Here is an 18246-nt window from a genome sequence, read left to right as displayed (position 1 = left end):
AATAGGTGTGGGGTTTGGGGAGTTGCCAGGTGAAGGTTCACCAGACTGAACTGGGGGTAGGGGGATGGAAATGAATGAATTGGGCATAACTTTCCTCTGTTCATATATGAATACACAACCAGAGTAACTCCACATCATGCACGACCAACCACAAGAATGGGAAGTTGTACTCCATGTATATGTGATATGTAAAAATACATTCTATATCATGTAAAACTAAAGAGAACAAATAAAAATTAAACCAAGGGGGGAAAAAAGATCAATTGTTCCTGTTCTATGACATAAAGAAGTAAAGGTGTTAGTGCTCACCAAATTAATCTATACGTTCAAAGCAAACTCATCAAATTTCCATGAGATTTTTTTTAAAATGCCACAAACTCATTCTAAAACTTATGTGGAAAACATGCTAAAAGCAAATAAGATCATTTTGAAATAGGTAAGTAAAGAGGAAATACTCACCCACCAGAGATGGAGACACGTGATGAAGTCAGATAAACAGGAACAGGGAAATCGGCCACTGAAAAAGGACAGTTCTGGGGAAAGGAACGCTGCATAATATGATCTTCATATATGATAACTCTGGCACCACAAAATGATGGGGGAGGATGGACTGCAATTGTTATGGGAAAGTATATCATGGTTTTGAGGCAAAAATAAAAGTTAGACCTTTAATTTATTTAATTTATGCTCTTCAGATGGACTAAAGTCATAAAAATGAGAGGTAAAATTATAAAAATATAGTAGAAGAAATATAAAGAAACTAAACGAATGTAATGAAAATGTTAAAGAAAATATAGAACAGTATATTTATTATATAGGCATCAGGAAGAAACCTCTAGAATAAGACCCTAAAAACATGAACACTCAGATTTTAAAAATTGATAAAATCTGATTCTAAGTAAAGGACACCACAAAGAAACAAACACATGCATTTGGAGAAAATATTTGTAACATTCAAAACCAGCAAGAACTAAATACCTATAATACACAACTACTGAAAACCAGCACAAAACAAACTGTGGACCCCAACTTTAAAATGAGCAAAGTGTGAAATAGGCAATTCTCAGAAAAGGGAAGCTCAAGTAATTAATAAGATTATTGAGGGCTGGGGCAGTAGCTCAGTGGCAGAATGCTTATCTACCAGGTATGAAGCACTGGGTTTGATCCTTAGCACCGCAGAAAAATAAACATATAAAATAAAGGCATGTGGTCATCTACGACTACAAAAAAATTTTTATAAAAGTCTAAATAAAATAAGATTATCATGGGGGTGGTTAGAAAATGGCAGGCTATGACAAGCTGAAAAAGCTGTTATACTGAGGAGGACATTGTAAATTGGTACAGTTGTTCTAGAAAGCAGTGTATCCTCTTTGTTTCCAAGATCCCCTTCTGAGTCTATTTGTCAGAGAAATTCTTGCACAACCTCATAAGGACGTCATTGTTTGTGATGTAGTTTGTTGTAGTGGGTCTTGAAGACAATCTAAGTGTCTATCAATAGGGGAATAGTAAACGCACTGGATGCAATTGTGATTGCCAAGGACTAGGAATTAGGAAGAATGAGGAGTTAGTGTTTTATAGCTACAGGGAAGTTTGATTTGGGAAAGTGAAAAAATTCTACAGAAAAATGGGGGTGACATCTGAAGAACAATATGGGCATACATAATGCCAAGAATTTGCATATAAAAATGCACACAATGGTCAATTTTTAATTGTGTATATTTTATCACAATTTTTGAAAGGCTTCAAAAACATTAAACATACACTGTGGAATACTTTATAAGAGTTAAAAATAATGACCAAACTGTAGCTATAGCAACATCAATCTTAAAAATAGAATTGAATGATAAATTAAAAACAGAAACATATTCTAATCAACAGTCAATATTTCCCTAGGACACATGCATTTCTAAGGATTCATTATCAACACATTACTTTGAAACTTATTGGGGAGAGGGGCTAAGAATAGAGGTTGGGAGATTAGGGAAAGATTAATGGAATAAGAAGGTTGTTATATGGACCAATGATGGATGACAATACAGTATTATGAAGTGAGAAGTTTGCACAGTTGATTAAAAATAAATGACATCATATATGTGAAAACCCTTTGAAAGGATGAAGTTTTATAGTTTTTGTTATTTCCTTTATTTGAAGTATAGTGAAATGAACCAAAATAGATCTGCTCCTAATATTTTGAATCTTCAGTGTGTTCTGACAAGTGATGATTTACACATTGACTGAGAATCACACATTTTAAGTTCATCTGTATTTTGTGAGCTTTTAAATATTGCCAGTGATTGCTCATTACCACAGATTTCTTCTTTCCTCTTTTTTGTCCTCTATTCCATACAGAGCAAGCTTAAGGGTGGGTTAGACAGGAGTTGCCTGGGGTGCTAGTATTTAAGAGGTGCTAAAAATATCACTAGAATTAGAGCAAGATGGAAAAAATTATTTTTCCTAGCACTCCTGTTACAGAGAGCACTTTGTGAGGTTAAAAAGAATCTGGTAATAAATTGTGTGGGGTGGGGCTGTGTGTGGCCCCTCTCCCAAGGAAATAAATGCATAATATAAGAGTTTTTAAAACTCAGGGCCACAAGGCCACAAAGCAGAGTTATGCACAACTCCAGCAGTGTCCTTGGTGGCCCTGGATAACCTGCCTCTTAAGAAGGTAACTAACCATTTGAATGAACAAATATCCCCCTGGATCAGAATTCAGGGTTGTTTCCCACATTGGATAAAGGAAAAAAAAAATTCACATTTAAGACTGGAGTTTAATTGGGGAAGAAAGAGGAAAATCTGAACACCATTGCTGGGGTTTCATCCTTCCCCCATGCATTCTAAATAAATATGGGATGCATATTCAAAGACTACCAAGGCACCAAGTTATTAGGCTCTCTGGAGAGCCACCTATTGCCGCCTGGCTCTACTCCCAAACAAGGGAGGACAGAGTTACAGAAGTTTCTTCATTTTAGATATCGAAGTCCACTATCACTTTGTGTGGCAGGTCTTCAGTGTACTCTTCATCTGGCCATCCTATCGTAAGTGGCAGGAACATGCAGGAATTATGGTTGACTGATATAGGGGTCTCTGTGAATTCCATTTACTAAGGCAACAAAGTGAGCTGCTCTTGCCTAAAACCAGACCAGGAATATTGGTCTGATCCTACAAGAGTATTTTTGAGAAGATTGGTAGGTGTCCTTTGATTATCATAATTCTTTTTAGGAGGGCTAGAGGATACTAGGGATTGAACTCAGGGGCACTCAACCACTGAGCCACATCCCCAGCCCTATTTTGTATTTCATTTAGAGACAGGGTCTCACTGAGTTGCTTAGTGCCTCACTGTTGCTGAGACTGGCTTTGAACTCTCAATCCTCCTGCCTCAGCCTCCAGAGCCACTGGGATTACAGGTGTGCACCACCACACCCAGCTATTATCCCAATTCTTAAGAAAGGGAAATGGACCACTCATTCCTAATGGCATTTTGGGAATAACAAGAGAAGTGTCCCTTTGTTTGAGTACATCAGTTCAGAATGTTTGTCAATCCACAATTCGTTAACCTTCACTCTCAACTCATTTAACATTTAACCTGAGATGTAAAGTAAGCATTTTAAAAAAAGTGTTTTCTGACTGCCAGAGAATGAATTGGGGTTCCAACTTATTTTTATACATCAATTAGCAGTTTTCCTTAACATCCCAATTCTTTTGGCTCACTTCACATGTTAAGTTGATGGTACCTTAAGCAATTCACAATATCATTGCTCATTGCTTCTTTAGAAAGATTTAGCAACAAAACACAAAGCAAAAACTGCTCTTTTTGGGTGACATGTCTAGCATACCTCAGTTGCATTTGCCAATTGAACAAATCTTCACTGGGTGTCAAGCACAGTAGCAGGTGTTGAAATACACTTTTGGAGGCCCTGCCCTGGTGGCATTGGAATCTAATGTGGTTTCCAAGAAGGAGCCCAGGGCTATGGTTAGGACATCCAGACATGGTGGGCTTCTCTGCTCATCATTTCCTGGAGAAAGCCACTGCCCATCTGAAAATACAAGTGTCAGACCAGATGGTCTCAAAAGACATTTCCAGCTTTTGAATTTGAAATATTGAACATCACTTTAATATTTACCACCTTTCTTAAATAAAATAAATTCTAATTTTAAAAAAACTGTATTCATTCCATACTGAGTTAGCTGGAGAACAAAAACCACTTTTAGAGATGGAGTAAAAACTATACTGATAAAAGCTTCAGTTTGCTGGGGTGATATAGCAATTATCACCTATTACCTTCACAACTCAGGTTATAATGTATAAAGAAATGAAAATTGGTCAACATAAAGAAGTAGATCGATCCATGATAATGGTGGAAAGCACAGTCATCTCTCCACTAGGTTCAGAAAGGAAGTGAGGTGTACAATATAGAAATAATAAACATACGAAACCAAACCAAAGTAATAAATATACATGAAATCTTCAGTTATCAGCTGAGTAGCACCAAAGCAGAATACACCAGATATTGACTTTCATTACCAAAAGCTGCAAAGAGCATATGAAGAGGAGATGGTAACTGGATCAGGAGCGAAGTTGGGTAGGGGGAATAATTTCTAATGTTCCACAGTACAGTGAGGTAACTATGTTGGCAATAACAATTAAATTATTTTGAAATACATAGTTGATAGGATTTTTAATATTTGAGGTGATGGATACATTACCCTGATCTGATCATTATACATATGTAAATGTATTGAGATATCACATTGTACTCCATAAATATGTATAATAATTGTGTCAATTAAAGATAAACCCATATATTAAAAAACTGAAAATTAATTAACATAATCTTAAAATAGACGTACTTTGGAGCACTAAGCTAAGCGTTTTACACATAGTTTTTCTCATTCACTCTTCCAATAGTCCTCTAAAGTGGATGTCCTGTATTCAGAGCAGAAAACTGAAGTCCCCTTCCTGTGGTCACATAACTGGCAAAGGGTTGGGTGGAACACAACTGAGGTCTTCTGGGACTGAGCTTAAGACCTTACACTGTCTTTGCCTTTTCTAAGAGTCTCTGAGGTTTGCCCCTCGTTATCAGCAGTATCATTTTCCAGGCCCTTCCTGTGACCTACCAGCTGCCACGTCTTGGTACAGTTCTGCGCAGTTCAATGGCTTACTTCCTCCCTGTGAAACGCACAGCCTCCTTAGGAGGCTTCCTTTGTACTGTGTGCCAGCCAATCCAACCACCCTGGAGGAGGAGCTATTCCCAAAATGGGTAGAATGCAGGTGACCGACAGCAGCGTCAAGCATGCTCCCGGGGGCTCTCCCCATTGAGAACTGAGAAGTGATCTAATTTACGTGCTCCATTTGAAATATTGATGCTGAAGCACCAGAATTATACATATGTTCCCTTGACTTTTTAACCAAAGAGTGCTAGTTTATTGCTGAGCTTAAGGATAAAAGAAGCAAGAAATGAAAGTTGGGTTGGGTTTTTTTAAGTTTCCTCCCCAGTACTAAGTACTATCAGATGTTGGATTCTCAGTCCGATGCTGGGTGGATGCTCACTCTGCTTTGCCTCTTGGTTTATCAGCTCATTTTTTGAGGCAGCGCTTTTCATCACAAAAGAAAAGCTAAGAACCCTATACAAATATTTTCACTTGAATGCATCAAACAGCCCCAATGTTGTGGTGCCAGAAAAAAATAAAATAAAACAGGAATGATATCTTAACTGATTTATGAGGCTTTGTAGGGAAACAACTGTCCTTTCATCTTTGCATACACAGTTTATCTTTGACCCTGGAGGACTTGTTGGAATTCTGGGTGAAGGGCACCTATTCAGAAATAATCTATCCAAGACCTGAGGAGCTCCACCATGAATCAGAGATCAAACGCCTTTTATGTTCCTTCTGGTCCAGGATTAAAACTGCAGACCTATTATATTTTAATGCACAAATAAAGACTCAATCAAGGGAATCTGCTGCCTCAGCAAACACTTTCATCCAAAAGAACAGATTATTTGTGATATAAAACCCAGTGAGTGTGTCTATTGAGTGTCTCAAAGATGGAAAGATGGGATGAGACTCTTCTGAAGGATCGCGAGAAAAATGAATGAATGGATAGTGTGATATGTCTTTCATGAGCAAAAGAAAATGTCAGAGTGCTCATGTTCACCCTTGGCTCTAAGAAATGTGTGCTCTCTGGGGATGCATAGCATACGAAACATCTCTATACCTTCTGCATACTTTCTCTTTTGGCCAAGAGGATCTTTTCCTCTGTTATCAGAGAGCACATGTAGGTTGCAGGTATATCACCCAGATTACCCCAGGTTTCTGCTCTAAGAAATCGTCCCAGAAGCATATGGATCAGGTACACACAGTTTTTTTCAGGAAATGTGAAGACATACTGTAATATCTGGAAAGAACTATGACCAGCACACTGTGGTGGGCACCAAATGGCATTCTACCTGGAATGAGAATCTCTTTTCTGATCTCCAGTAGCCTTGCTTTGTCTTCTGTCTTCATCTTCCTGCTCAAGGTTTATTGGTCCAAGGACGCTATTTTTCCCAACAGTATCAAGACCAGAGTTCTTTTCCAGGATTTTTAATTAGAACAAGTGGAGAAATTCTGTATTCCTAGAAGTGGACACTATTAAATATGATGTTTGGGAGGGCCCTGGTCTGCTATAAGAGGTAATGACAGAGAAAATGTAACAAAACATGACAGATGACACAGAGATATATGTCCTGGTTTCGGTTGTTCCTGAGACTCAAGTGTTTCCTTTCCTTTTCTGAGACTCTATTTCCAAATACTTTAATTATATAAGAACGCCCTTATGTTCCAAAAATTCTCTTTTTTGCCTAAGGGTTGAGTTTCTATCACTTGCAACCCGAAATATTACAACACAGCACCCAACACAGGATCCTACAAGCAGAAGATGAATCATGGGCATTCTTCTTCCTAGCTTATTTACACTTATGAAGGGTAGAACTATGTATTTGCAAACCTGAACTTACAGTCTACACTGTGGTACTAAGTAGTTTATCTAAATCTATAGGATACATAGTCAAAATTATTCAAGACAGATGGTTTTGAGAACAAGCATGAATGGATTTATGACCACATCTTCCTCATATCCCTACCCCAGCCCTCGATTCAGATGTTTTAAAAACTGTATTTTTATATTTATATACAAATAAAATAATATACTCTGGGAAAATATATCATGTTTTAAAATCAGTAGTAGATTTGGAAATGAGCTAGAAGCCTAATAGTTATAGATGTTCTTATTATAAAATTCTCCCTGTATCAAAAAGGTGGGTTACAAGCTAAAAGACCTTTTTACAAATAGGAAAGGCAGTTTAGAAGATAGTTTATAACTGCTACAGAAATCCCTTTTTGGAATATTACAGGCTTGGAAAACAGTAACGATTCAAAGTTAGCAAATATTTATTAAGTCCACACAATACAATTTAGTCTATGCAGCATCCCTTTGATGTGTGTATAAACATTTTCACTTTGTGGACAACAACAACAACAAGAAAAACATGAAATACTAGTAGCTTCCACAAAGTCATACAAGAACGGTATGCATCCCAAGGAAAGGGAACAGCATATGCAAAAGCACCATGGAAGACCAAAAATAAACCAAAAGCTTACCAGAAGACTTGGAAATCTTTCCAAAGTCCTAAAACCCAAAGCCACGATTCTCCAAATATATTTGAACTTAAGCAGGAATTTAAGATAGGTGGGTGCTACTCAAGCTTAAAGAAAATTGGTATGATCAAAACAGTGATTGAGAAAAAAGGTCTATAAAGCATTTTCCTGGATGTGTATATTTCTTGAAATCTCACTTGGTTTTGAAATTGCATTAACAAATTATTTACTTTAAAAATAAAATAATAAAAATGTTAATGTTTCAGAAAGAAGTTGACATGAATAGAAGCAGTTTAGTTGAACGGGAAAACATGTTACTCCATGTTCTCAGTAGATATCTGACCCAGAGACAATCATAATCACCTTTACCTGGTAGCAGGTAAAATAAGAGCAAAAGGAGCTCTGATATTAAATTTGCAAGCTTAAACTTATAAGGTGGAGGGGGAAAACCAACAAAAGTTGTGAGTTATGAGAACCTCAATTCATAGAATAGCTGGTATGATTAAACCTTAAAATATCCACTATATCTGATTGGGAGTGTCTGGATCAGATTCTAGCTTTTGGAATATTGCCTGAATCAGTTTTTCTCTCTAAAGTCCAGTGGCGTTCTGGCTATTCATTTTCTCTTTGCTAGGCTAGAACTATCTCAGAGCAAATTTAGGCAGTTCTTACTTGTGGTAGCATTTAAGGGAAAAGAAAAGAAAAAAGAAAAAGGCAGAGATCTATTACTCCTGAAAAATCTTTCTTTAATTTGGCCCAATGGGAAAATATTATGCCACTGTATTTAAAATCATTTTTTCAAGATATTGTTTACAGACAATAAAAGTCAAGAATTTTGAGTATATAATAATTCAATTTATAGTCTTTCAATGTGACCCTTTTTATAGCTTTTTGGGAGACAGGGGATTTGGGGGATTAAATGCAAGGCCTCATGCATGCAGGCAAGTGCTCTACCCCTGAGCTACATCCCTAGTCCTGAATGTGATCATTTTTAAACCATTTTATTGAGATTGACATAGAAAAAGCTATACATATTTAACATAGACACCTCCATGAATCAGAGGATAAGTATATACCACCTGTGAAACATCTCTGTCATAAACCTATCCATCATCTCCAAAAGTTTCCTCTCATTATTATTATGTGATAAGAACACTTAAGAAAAAAATCAACCCTCTTAACAAAATTTGAAGTATACAAAACCCTATTTTTTTATAGACATTGCTGGGTAGCAGCAATTCACACCTCCTTGAAGGGCCACAGTGCTCTCCTCTTTATAAGCAAAGATTGGACTAGTTCATCTCTAAGAACCTGTCAAAGATATCTAGTGCAACAGCCTGAGTTCACACTAAAGCAGTTAATAGAAACTGGTATGAAACCCTCTCCAAGATCCACCACTAGGAGAAAAGCAAGATACAGGATGGTGCACATAACATACTCTCCTTTGTGTAGAAAGGAAAGGCTAAATATGCTTATGTGCTCATACACTATCTGGAGGGAAATGTGGGGAGTTGAGAACCATGGTAGCTTCTGGAGGGAGGGTTTGGAGCACAGGAGGAGAGAGATTTACGTTGTCATATATACAATTTGTAGTCATATACCATGTGAAATCTTTTCCTATTTTTTAAATGATTTAGAATCTCAAAAAGAGGCCCATATTCCAAGTGGGCAAAAAATGAGCAACTCTTACAACAGTGTATTTCTGCCTACCTGTAGTTTATTTTCATAATAATGTAATATTTATTATAATATTTTAAAATTATGTGATATAGACTGCTGTCCTATGGGAACTTGAGGCTGAATTTTTTTCATCCTAACTTATTCCTTAAAACCACTTGATTCTCCTTGGTGCTGACTCCTGGTGAGAAGGAAATACCTTCTAGAGAAGAGCACAGGTCAAAGGCCAGGAGAGAAACTTAATTATGCATCAGGCATTTTATGTACATTATCTCATTTAGTCCTTAAGTCCCTGTGCTGTACAACCTGGCCCAAAGGGGACAACAGGAATTAACTGAGCTCATTAGATCTCACTCTTAGGTTTTAATGAAGGACTTACAGTCTGAAAGAATAGTAGGTAATAAGAAGCCAATAGAGAAAATAGTGAAGGGAAACTTCAAGAGGAAGGAAAATAGGAGTTAGTGGAGACCACGGGAAAGCAGGTAAAATCAGTAGAATCCTCCTTCATTCAGCTGCTTATAACCAAGATCCAGTGAGAATGTGCATAAATGTGATAAATTTATGCACAAGGAGTTAATCTCCTAAAAACAGGAATGAGCAGAGGAAAGCAGTCCAGGGTGAGTATTGCAGATCCTCAAAGGGCACAGGCATCTTCCTCCTTTGAGTTCTCTATTCCAACCTGCTCTGAACATGGCTGCCAAACTTAAAGTCATAAGATGCTAAGAAAAGTCCAAATTCCAGGAAAAAACAAAAGGAGAGAAAAAAAATCCAAAGGTGCTACTCCTTGCTGTTTAGGTCCCTTTACAGAGATTTCCTAAAATCCCACCCTTGTCTGTCCACCTGCATCTCAGTGGCCACACCTAGATGCAAACTAGGCTGGGAAATGCTGCCTTTTAACTGGGCATATTGCCAGTCCAAATAAAACCAGGGCTCTGTCACTAACAAAGAGGAGGGTGGATCTGAAGAGGCAAGTAACAGTCTCTGGTGCTCTCCCTAGGAGAAGCATTTAGTTGCCAAGAGAATGACAGGGAGGCATGGTTGTTGGATCTGTGTTGAGCCTCCTTTTAGTATCCAGACCAAGTTCTGTGGTTGAGAGTCCTGCTAAATGTTGAGATCCCCATCTTCTTTATTCCCTTCTCTCTCCTTAAAGTAAACCCTTATTTTTAAAATAAGGGTTTCTTTTCTACCTCAAAGAAACTACATAGTGCATAGCCCCAGTTTTGAGCATGTATCTAGCACATAGCACAATAAATACTCATTAAACTGAAGTGAATTCCATCAAGAATCACATGGCTGTATTGCTTCCCTATCTGCTCTCTGTCTGCCCTGACCCTTTAGACACAACCTCAGAAGACAGGGCTAAGGTTGTTTTCACTAGGATTTTGCAAATGATTTTTTCCCCTAGTCCTAGGGATCAAACAAAATCATTATTAATAGCAAGAATTTAGGTGCCTTCTGGCTGGTGGAGCACACTGGATTCCCAGTCACTTTAGTGTGTAGGTTGAAGAATAATTGTCCTTTGTTGATTTAATGGCCATTGTCACCAATCTCCAGTTTTATAGCAAATTGGGGCAACTGAAACTAAAGCCACTACTTCCCTGAATGGCACTCCTGAATCTATAAATTCCACCTAAAAAGCTCTGATCATAGTACGGAGCGAGGGTAAGTGAAAGAGAGCTGGTCACATCCAACCGATTCATGCTTGGAACAATGGGAGATCATTATGGACTGTCTTTAAGCAGGAAATAGAGGCAGCTGGGAAGCAGAAGGGCTGCCTATCTGCAGAAAGTATATGAAAGTATAATGAAAGTAATCTACATTAACCTTCCAGATTATGCATTTTCAAAGGCCAAATCTTAGTTGTCCCTACCACTCAGAGGTTAACACAGTCCAGTCTACAGTAGGTGCTTAATAGATGTTTATCAAATTCGTGACAACAGTACATTAAATCTAAAGAATCAGATTTACAGATTTATATAAACAACTCCAACTGCAATGGTTTAACTTCACTGTGCAAGAATAAACCCAGACGTTACCTAAAGTAATAATATCAATTCAATCTATTTTGTTTTTTTAACCATATTAAATATAATTTTTAATCAAAATTGACTAGTTGTTAAAGTAGTTAAAACAGAGGAGAAGCCATTTTCAGAGTTTAGTATTTATTATCATATAGAAAATTATTTTAATATAATTAGTCCCAAGAATTCATATATAAAATTAATTTTATTCAAAAGCAAACTAATGGTTTATATATAAATAGGATGTTCCCTGCCACTAAACTCCAAAGAACATCAACATGGGAAAAAGCAACAAAGTTAGGCATTTGTTCTCCTAGCTATTTGGGGGAATTTTAGAACTCATATTGGGGCTATAAGGCAATAAATGCACAATGTTCTTATACACAGTGATGTTTGATTTTAGATCCTGAGTGGGTTGCTTCTTTATGCTATCTTTTAAATTAAAAGAATAAATTTTGTGGTAAAAGCACTTAAAAGTTACTCTCTTGGCAAATTTCCAGTATACAAAACAAGGTTATTAACTATAATTGTTGCATTCAACTTTATATCCTTTTACCTACACCACTCCCCACCACTGTCTGCCCCAGCAGAAACTTTCCAATCTCTTTTTCTATATATTCGACATTTTCACATATAAGTGAGTTCTATGTGAGAGTGTAGAGGTATTAATTTGCTTGACAGTAGTAACAATTTCATCATGTATAAGTATTTCAAAACATCATGCTGTATACTCAAATATGTGCAATTTTTTAAGAAGTAGAAAATAAAAAGAACAAGTTGGTGGTGTGATTTTTGTAAAAAAGAAGTACTTCATCTAATCCTTCCTACAAGTAATTTCTCAAGAAATCTGGGATTATCAGAGTTGAAGAGTCTCATCATTCAGGCACACCAGTTGTGTGCTAGAATGTGTAGTATGAAGATAAACCAAGCGGTCTCTGCTTGCTAACTCAATCTCATGCTCAATGAAAGGTTTTCTTCTTTGTTCCACATGAAGATCTCCAAGTGCAATCTTCCACAAAGCAGACCAATCCATGTATGGACAATCCAAGCTGAAAGGTGGTCTTCCTTTTGTTGTGCTTATCGGACCCCCTGGACATCCTCTTCTTAACCCTGATTGTTTCTTCCAGAAACTCTCAAGGAACCTAATTCCCTCTTCAAAATATTTCCAATGGGTGAAAACACAAATCAAGCTCTTTCCCTTATAACTCTTCTCCAGGCCACATCTCCAATGCCCTTAACTGTATAGTTAGACAGACTTGCAGTCTTCTCACCAGCCACATTATCAAATCCATTAATGACCCTGTTAAAAATGCAATCCTCAGAAGCAGTCACAAATATCCATATCTGGGAAAGAATGGGATCTGATGGAGGAAAATGCACTATAGCTAGCATGCTCTTTGATCTGGAATCTCTAATAATGGAATCCAACTTTTTATTAGCAATTTCTTATAACCATGACTCATTGTTGGTTCCTTTGGAATTCTATAGTCCTTATGACTCCCAGATCATTTTTACATACAACAAACATCACATTAACTCTCTTACAATAAGTAGTTTCCTAACTGGATGACAGGTGTTTTTAAAATCCAAATAAGATTTGCCCTTTGATCAAGAGTTTTAGTCTAGCCCAATTCTACCATCAACAATAGTGGCCAGATCTCCCAACTTAATTTCATTCATAGATTTGATAAACACACTGTTTATGTCTTCCCTTGCCATCCAAGCAAGGGTCTAAAACAAAAGGACCCAGGGACCAGGAGATGAACAACCTTTCTCAAAATTGCTGTTGATATATTACTCGGTGTTTTTGAAGCTAGGAGTCAAATAGATACACATCCCCTTGACTTCATTGTTGTGGATCCTAAAATTCCCTACAATGAAAGACTGCTAAATGCCTTGCTAAATTGGGACATGACTTGTGTATGACATCCTCCTGATACTTCTATAATAACTCTGTAAAAGGGGGAAATGATATTAGTTTGTCTTCACAGCTTTACAACAGCTCAGTCACCTTCCTGTGATAACCTTTTATGATAAATTCATGAAAACAATTTGATGATGACTCAGAGAAGCAGCATATATACCCTTGAACCATGCTATGTCAAATGATAAACTCCCTAGTACAATAACAGTTCAGAGCTTGCCAGCATGCTATCTTGAATGTCCTAGTTCCAGCTGAGTTAAATGAAGTCATCCAGTTTTATTCTTTTATTCTTAAAATTAAAAAGTAACCAATCTTTGGTCAAGTTATCACACATGAAGTAAAGGGTAAAAGGAGAGTAACTTACCTGATTGGTGAGTTTGGGATAGGTACAAGGCATGGTAACTCTTCCCATTCCTTTCCCCTTCCTTCCAAGAGTCTACCTGCATGCAGAGAATACAGAGTCTCAATCACTCCCCACATGCAGGGGAGGTATGGTGGGCCAGGTATTTCCAGGTGGGTAGTCTGTGTAATTTGGGAATCTAGTATTAGGAAGTCCCCTTCTCCTGGAGATAAGTCCCATTCTCCCATGTAATGGTAATCAATAAAGAAAGAAATAGGTAAGAATATTCTAATCTCCAAATGCCAACCACTTCATCTTATGTCTTGACTGGTTCGGAAGACCAGGTGTGGAACAGAGGTGTTAGTTTTGAGGCTCATCAAGCATTAATAACAATATATTTGAAAAGGGAGTTCCCCAACCAAGAATACCTGTTAGAGGAGTCCCATGACAAGGCAAAAATGATTCCTTTCTAGCAACCCAGTTCTACTCAGTTATGAACTGGAAGCAGCCCAAGGAAAGTGTGGCCCTGGTGTGAATGCCACAGTGGATCCAAAGTTGTGACAGCTGGAGTTGTTAGTCAGTGGTTCTTCCCTAGTAATCCTCTTTCTCATTCTTTATCTCAATTGGCCTTAAATCCCATGAGACTGATGTGTGTACGTGTTTGTGCATGTTAGTGTGTAACTTAATGTGAGTATGCACATGTTTCTACATAGAGATATATTTTGTAGTTCAAATAAAATTATACAAATATAATGTATCTTATGTTTTTCATGTAAGCATTTCATGTACTTAGCATTTATACATTGAAGTATCAAGATAGATTAAGACGTATCAAGTCATGTTGTAATTGGAAAAATCCACATACGCATGCACACAAACACACAGGTGTAGATTCAACTCTCTTCCAATGTTTTTATTAGGGCATTATAATCAAATGTTAGGTTCAACTCTTTATTTTTTTTTTTAGTTGTAGATGAACACAATACCTTTATTTTATTTAATTATTTTTGTGTGGTGCTGAGGATCAAACCCGGGGCCTCACACATGCCAGGAAAGCGCTCTACCACGAGCCACAACCCCAGCCCAATTCAGTTCTTAATATGGCCATTTGTCAAAGTTTCATAGAATTTATGAGGGGAATATAAGAGAGAATATGTGAAAGTACCTTGTAAATTGGAAGGCTGTAACACATGTTAATTATTATTATGCATTTACCATTCCACCAGATGCTGACCTAATTCCAGGTGTCTCTGTCCAGCATGCCCTAAACAGATTTATACCTAACAGGTTAGACACCAAGAGAACTAAGGGCATAGTACATGATAAAAATGTAGAATAATAACTAAAATAAGTCAATGCCACAAGCCCAAGTTTATATTTCTCAAGAACTAGCAGACCCACAAGTTGTACACTAGTTATGAAAATAAGCCTGAGCCTGAAGACCAAGAATAGAAACAAAGAAAACTTAACTCTAGTCCCTGCTGAAACCCCAGCCTTGATATTAAGTGATATCTTTGCTATTCTACAGGGAATTGTGAATTCTCCTTATTTCTTCATCTTGGCCTTCAGTCACTTCCTTGCTCTTTAGCACTTCTGAGACTGCTTAAGGAATTGTGGGACATTTCTTAATATAAGTCACAGCCTTTCATTACACAATCAAACTGTTAAGTACAGATGATCTGATAACATGCTCACTTAAACTCATATTAAAAGGAAAAAACTGATATTGGAGCCTCTCTGGGCAATGGCAGTGTTTAGTGAACATGTCCCACATGCTGGGAAAGAAGGATGGCTTGGGAGGGATGTATACCTAAGAGAGTGTACTCGAGAAAACTCAGTTCCTAAACACAGGAAGCAGCTGAAGTAGGCAATGAGGACTGGGGAAAGGAAAGGGGGTTGAAATCAAGGCCTCAAAGAGACCTTTGCATGCTACTACAGTTGAACATAGTGTGAGTGTGACCCCCAAAGTTTATATGCTGGGAACTTGGTCCCCAATATGGTGGTCCTGAGATGTAGGAAACCTTAAGAAGTGGTGCCTAGCAGAAGTTGGTTAGGTCATTGGATGCACCACCTTTAGAAGGGAATAATGTAGCTCTAAGTTGTTATGAAAAGAGTAAGCCTGGCCCCTGAACCCCTCATGCTGTGTGACTCTTCTCTCCCTCCCACAAGATCTCACCATGATGCCATTCACCATGTTGTGATGTAGACAAAAGACTCTCACCAGAGGCTAAAGCATTGAGACTGCCCAATCTTAGACTTTCATTCTCCAAAACCGTAGTTAAATAAACTCATTTACTTTATACATTACCCAGCCTTGGGTATTTCAATAATAGCAACAGAAAATGGCCTAATACAAACATTTTCACAGCAGCATTATTCACAATAGTCAAAAGCAACTCAAGTATCTTTTAAGAGAAAAATGGACAAACAAAATGGGGTGGATGTGTGTGCACACAAGTGGTGGAATATTATTCAGATTTAAATAGGAAGGAAATTTTGACACATGCTACAACATAAATAAAACTTGAAAATACTATGATAAATAAAATAATAGAATCAAAGAGACAATTACATGATGCCACTTAGATGAGGTACTTAGTCAGATTCATAGAGAAAGTAGAACAGTGGTTGCCAGAGCTGGGATGGGCGGGAGTTTCCGTTTACAAGATAAAAGAGCTCTGCAGATGGATGGTAGTAATAACTGCACAACACTATGAATGAATTTAATAATGCTGAACTTAAACATGGTGAAGTTGGTAAGTTTTATGTTATGTGTATTTATCTCTCCACAAGTAAAAATAGTATATTTTTTAACCAAATTAAAAGATCTTCTCTGGGGAAAAAAGAGACTGATAAAAGGAGAGCAAAGCTTGTGTACTGAATGTCTTTGCCTAGGTCTTGTCCTACTGCAGACACCAAAGGGTCAGGAGAAAGGGAAATGAGGGTTTTTTTTAATATTCATATATATTAAACTATTCATGGTAGTACTATTATATGAGAACCTAAAATCTATAACAGATTTGTTAAATGTGCATTAAAATAACAGAAATATAAACATTTGATACTCAGTGTGGTCTTAAGACCAGCAGCATCAGCATCTGGGAGTTCGTTAGATAGGCAGAACCTCGGGCCCACCCAGACCCATGGAATCAGAATCTGCATCTTATCAAGATTCCCAGGGGATTCAGTTATCCATTAAAGTTTGAGAAGTACTGTTGTAAACTTTTGAAAAATGCAAATAGAGCAAAAAATGACACTCGATGGGTTCAGATAGAAGAAAATAAGTCAGTAAAGCTGTATTATTGTACTGTGAGTTAAGATAAAGAAAAGTTGCATGTTTTACTATTTTTGTTCTCAAAAAATGATTAAAGCTGACTCCACTTTTTGCCTTTAACACAGAAAATGCTTAAACTGAACCACAAGTTTGATTTAATATGTCAATGACACTGTTCTTTGAAGACTAGAGTCACTTTCATGAAAGAAAAATGATTTTTAAAAGCAGAGCCAAGTACAAAGCTCTTACTAAGCAGCTGGTGGTAGATTTGGTAGGTTCGAAATTCTAAGAACTCATCATTATAGCAGAATTAATGCATGTATGCTAATAAATTTGCCAGGAAAAGTACTGACCTTCAGAAACATTCAAGAACAATAAAATTCTGGTCGCTAGTAATGTGAGAGAAACCACTAATACCCACAGCCAACTGGATTCACTTAATGGGATTAAAATGATATGGAGACAGGCAGAAAATAAGCCCCAATATATTCATTGAATACAAAAGGAAAAATGTCAAATATGAATATTCAAAAATACAAATATGGAGTAACAAAGAAAATCTATGTTTGGGTTAAGAAGGACTTCTCGTTGAGATTTTTTTTTAATGTGGTCCTATTCTAATGTGTTTCTTCTCATTCCCTCTGAAGCAATGTGATTCAATACTGCTTACATTTAACACTTGACACAAAAATTAAATTTCTGATAAGAAGACAAAAATAAGTGACTGTATAGATAAAGCAGAGGTGGGGGCAGAAACTGGAATTAGATTCTGCTTCTAACACCAGGGCATACTTGGCTGGAAAACACTTTTCCACTTAATGATAATCTTCAACAGTTTGGGAATCTCTGTCTGCTTTCATTTTCTTTCCTCTGGCAAATGTCCATTCACTCTGGCTTTTGCAATAGTAAAAGTAAATAAATTTGACTCAACACAACTGAATATCATTTTACAAGCACAGACTGAAAATCAACTTAAGGGTTGGTTTGTTGTTTTTGAAATTGATGCTAATTTTAAGCAACAATTCAGAGACCCCCTGGAGGTTTACATGAGCTCATCAGTAGCAAAATCATATTTAAATAATTTTAAGTGTTTTCAAGAGCAAGAAATAAAATCTTTATACTGCTGAGCACTTGGCACATTCCACAGCCACCCCCAACCCCAACCCCAGTGTTCTTGTTAACCAAACCTGCCTCACAGCAACAATAAAGGTGAGATATTGGGCTTTTTGTTTTCTGTATTGAGATGACTAAGATTACCTTAGAACTCAATTTAGGACCCACAGGTGAGATCTTAAGGGATAAATTTAATACTCTTATAAATGTCTTTCTCTTATCACTCATGATAAAATGAGTAACAGTAGTTAATATTTTGATG

Source organism: Sciurus vulgaris (genome assembly GCF_902686455.1).
Source record: "Sciurus vulgaris genome assembly, chromosome: 15".
Classification (NCBI taxonomy): Eukaryota; Metazoa; Chordata; class Mammalia; order Rodentia; family Sciuridae; genus Sciurus; species Sciurus vulgaris.
Note: the sequence above shows the minus strand (reverse complement) of the source record.